The sequence below is a fragment of the Aegilops tauschii genome, chromosome 3 (assembly GCF_002575655.3).
Source record: "Aegilops tauschii subsp. strangulata cultivar AL8/78 chromosome 3, Aet v6.0, whole genome shotgun sequence".
NCBI lineage: Eukaryota > Viridiplantae > Streptophyta > Magnoliopsida > Poales > Poaceae > Aegilops > Aegilops tauschii.
Genome location: NC_053037.3, coordinates 1,586,863 through 1,591,965, shown reverse-complemented (window position 1 = coordinate 1,591,965; position 5,103 = coordinate 1,586,863).

Genomic DNA, 5,103 nt, shown 5'->3' with positions numbered 1-5,103 from the left:
TCATGGTCTAAGGAAAAGACACTTGACATTGGAAAAGCTCTAGCAAACGAACTACACGATCTTTGAGCTATGCTTAGGATTGGGTCTTGTCCATCACATCATTCTCCTAATGATGTGATCCCGTTATCAACGACATCCAATGTCCATAGTCAGGAAACCATGACTATCGGTTGATCAACGAGCTAGTCAACTAGAGGCTTACTAGGGACACGTTGTGGTCTATGTATTCACACATGTATTATGATTTCCGGATAACACAATTATAGCATGAACAATAGACAATTACCATGAACAATGAAATATAATAATAACCATTTATTATTGCCTCTAGGGCATATTTCCAACAGTCTCCCACTTGCACTAGAGTCAATAATCTAGTTACATTGTGATGAATCGAACACCCATTGCGTCCTGGTGTTGATCATGTTTTGCTCTAGGGAGAGGTTTAGTCAACGGATCTGCTACATTCAGGTCCGTATGTACTTTACAAATATCTATGTCTCCATTTTGAACACTTTCACGAATGGAGTTGAAGCGACGCTTGATGTGCCTGGTCTTCCTGTGAAACCTGGGCTCCTTCGCAAGGGCAATAGCTCCAGTGTTGTCACAGAAGAGAGTCATCGGGCCCGACGCATTGGGATTCACCCCTAGGTCGGTAATGAACTCCTTCATCCAGACTGCTTCCTGTGCTGCCTCCGAGGCTGCCATGTACTCCGCTTCACATGTAGATCGCGCCACGACGCTTTGCTTGCAACTGCACCAGCTTACTGCTCCTCCATTCAAAATATACACGTATCCGGTTTGTGACTTCGAGTCATCCAGATCTGTGTCGAAGCTAGCGTCGACGTAACCCTTTACGACGAGCTCTTCGTCACCTCCATATACGAGAAACATATCCTTGGTCCTCTTCAGGTACTTTAGGATATTCTTGACCGCTGTCCAGTGTTCCATGCCGGGATTACTTTGGTACCTTCCTACCAAACTCACGGCAAGGTTTACATCAGGTCTGGTACACACCATGGCATACATAATAGACCCTATGGCCGAGGCATAGGGGATGACACTCATCTTTTCTCTATCTTCTGCCGTGGTCGGGCATTGAGCCGTGCTCAATTGCACACCTTGCAATACAGGCAAGAACCCCTTCTTGGACTGATCCATATTGAACTTCTTCAATATCTTGTCAAGGTATGTACTCTGTGAAAGACCAATGAGGCGTCTTGATCTATCTCTATAGATCTTGATGCCTAATATATAAGCAGCTTCTCCAAGGTCCTTCATTGAAAAACACTTATTAAAATAGGCCTTTATACTTTCCAAGAATTCTATATCATTTCCCATCAATAGTATGTCATCCACATATAATATGAGAAATGCTACAGAGCTCCCACTCACTTTCTTGTAAACACAGGCTTCTCCATAAGTCTGTGTAAACCCAAACGCTTTGATCATCTCATCAAAGCGAATGTTCCAACTCCGAGATGCTTGCACCAGCCCATAGATTGAGCGCTGGAGCTTGCATACTTTGTTAGCATTCTTAGGATCGACAAAACCTTCCAGCTGCATCATATACAATTCTTCCTTAAGGAAGCCATTAAGGAATGCCGTTTTGACGTCCATCTGCCATATCTCATAATCATAGTATGCGGCAATTGCTAACATGATTCGGACGGACTTCAGCTTCGCTACGGGTGAGAAAGTCTCATCGTAGTCAACCCCTTGAACTTGTCGATAACCCTTAGCGACAAGTCGAGCCTTATAGATGGTCACATTACCATCCGCGTCTGTCTTCTTCTTAAAGATCCATTTGTTTTCTATGGCTCGCCGATCATCGGGCAAGTCAGTCAAAGTCCATACTTAGTTTTCATACATGGATCCTATCTCGGATTTCATGGCTTCTAGCCATTTGTCGGAATCCGGGCCCGCCATCGCTTCTTCATAGTTCGAAGGTTCACCGTTGTCTAACAACATGATTTCCAGGACAGGGTTGCCGTACCACTCTGGTGCGGAACGTGTCCTTGTGGACCTACGAAGTTCAGTAGTAACTTGATCCGAAGCTTCATGATCATCATCATTAACTTCCTCCCCAGTCGGTGTAGGCACCACGGGAACATTTTCCCGTGCTGCGCTACTTTCCGGTTCGGAAGGGGTGACTATCACCTCATCAAGTTTCACTTTCCTCCCACTCAATTCTTTCGAGAGAAACTCCTTCTCCAGAAAGGACCCGTTCTTTGCAATGAAGATCTTGCCTTCGGATCTGAGGTAGAAGGTATACCCAATAGTTTCCTTAGGGTATCCTATGAAGACGCATTTCTCCGACTTGGGTTCGAGCTTTTCAGGTTGAAGTTTCTTGACATAAGCATCGCATCCCCAAACTTTTAGAAACGACGGCTTAGGTTTCTTCCCAAACCATAATTCATACGGTGTCGTCTCAACGGATTTCGACGGAGCCCTATTTAAAGTGAATGCGGCAGTCTCTAAAGCATAGCCCCAAAATGAGAGCGGTAAATCGGTAAGAGACATCATAGATCGCACCATATCCAATAGAGTGCGATTACGACGTTCGGACACACCATTTCGCTGAGGTGTTCCAGGCGGCGTGAGTTGTGAAACGATTCCACATTTCCTTAAGTGCGTACCAAATTCGTGACTTAAATATTCTCCACCACGATCTGATCGTAAGAACTTTATTTTTCTGTCACGTTGATTCTCAACCTCACTCTGAAATTCCTTGAACTTTTCAAAAGTTTCAGACTTGTGTTTCATTAGGTAGACATACCCATATCTACTTAAGTCATCAGTGAGAGTGAGAACATAACGATATCCTCCGCGAGCCTCAACACTCATTGGACCGCACACATCGGTATGTATGATTTCCAATAAGTTGGTTGCTCGCTCCATTGTTCCGGAGAACGGAGTCTTGGTCATCTTACCCATGAGGCATGGTTCGCACGTGTCAAATGATTCGTAATCAAGAGACTCCAAAAGTCCATCTGCATGGAGCTTCTTCATGCGCTTGACACCAATGTGACCAAGGCGGCAGTGCCACAAGTATGTGGGACTATCGTTATCAACTTTACATCTTTTGGTATTCACACTATGAATATGTGTAACATCACGTTCGAGATTCATCAAGAATAAACCATTGACCAGCGGGGCATGACCATAAAACATATCTCTCATATAAATAGAACAACCATTATTCTCGGATTTAAATGAGTAGCCATCTCGAATTAAACGAGATCCAGATACAATGTTCATGCTCAAAGCTGGCACTAAATAACAATTATTGAGGTTTAAAACTAATCCCGTAGGTAGATGCAGAGGTAGCGTGCCGACGGCGATCACATCGACCTTGGAACCATTCCCGACGCGCATCGTCACCTCGTCCTTTGCCAGTCTCCGTTTATTCCGCAGTTCCTGTTTTGAGTTACAAATATGAGCAACCGCACCGGTATCAAATACCCAGGAGCTACTATGAGTACTGGTAAGGTACACATCAATTACATGTATATCACATATACCTTTGGTGTTGCCGGCCTTCTTGTCCGCTAAGTATTTGGGGCAATTCTGCTTCCAGTGACCACTTCCCTTGCAATAAAAGCACTCAGTCTCAGGCTTGGGTCCATTCTTTGACTTCTTCCCAGTAACTGGCTTACCGGGCGCGGCAACTCCCTTGCCGTCCTTCTTGAAGTTCTTCTTACCCTTGCCCTTCTTGAACTTAGTGGTTTTATTAACCATCAACACTTGATGTTCTTTTCTGATCTCCACCTCCGCTGATTTCAGCATTGAATATACCTCAGGAATGGTCTTTTCCATCCCCTGCATATTGAAGTTCATCACAAAGCTCTTGTAGCTTGGTGGAAGCGACTGGAGGATTCTGTCAATGACCGCGTCATCCGGGAGATTGACTCCCAGCTGAGACAAGCGGTTATGCAACCCAGACATTCTGAGTATGTGCTCACTAACAGAACTATTTTCCTCCATTTTACAGCTGAAGAACTTGTCGGAGACTTCATATCTCTCGACCTGGGCATGAGCTTGGAAAACCATTTCAGCTCTTCGAACATCTCATATGCTCCATGTTTCTCAAAACGCTTTTGAAGACCCGGTTCTAAGCTGTAAAGCATGCCGCACTGAACAAGGGAGTAATCATCAGCACGCTGCTGCCAAGCGTTCATAACGTCTTGGTTCTCTGGGATTGGTGCTTCACCTAGCGGTGCTTCTAAGACATAATCTTTCTTGGCTGCTATGAGGATGATCCTCAGGTTCCGGACCCAGTCCGTATAATTGCTGCCATCATCTTTCAGCTTGGTTTTCTCTAGGAACGCGTTGAAATTGAGGACAACGTGGGCCATTTGATCTAGAAGACATAGTGTAAAGATTTTAGACTAAGTTCATGATAATTAAGTTCATCTAATCAAATTACTCAATGAACTCCCACTCAGATAGACATCCCTCTAGTCATCTAAGTGAAACATGATCCGAGTTAACTAGGCCGTGTCCGATCATCACGTGAGACGGACTAGTCAAGATCGGTGAACATCTCCATGTTGATCGTATCTTCTATACGACTCATGCTCGACCTTTCGGTCCTCCGTGTTCCGAGGCCATGTCTGTACATGCTAGGCTCGTCAAGTCAACCTAAGTGTATTGCGTGTGTTCCGAGGCCATGTCTGTACATGCTAGGCTCGTCAACACCCGTTGTATGCGAACGTTAGAATCTATCACACCCGGTCATCACGTGGTGCTTCGGAACAACGAACCTTCGCAACGGTGCACAGTTAGGGGGAACACGTCTCTTGAAATTTTAGTGAGGGATCATCTTATTTATGCTACCGTCGTTCTAAGCAATAAGATGTAAACATGATAAACATCACATGCAAATCATAAAGTGATGTGATATGGCCAATATCATCTTGCGCCTTTTGATCTCCATCTTCGAGGCGCGGGATGATCACCTTCGTCACCGGCATGACACCATGATCTCCATCATCATGATCTCCATCATCGTGTCTTCATGAAGTTATCTCGCCAACTATTACTTCTACTACTATGGCTAACAGTTAGCAATAAAGTAAAGTAATTACATGGCGTTTTCAT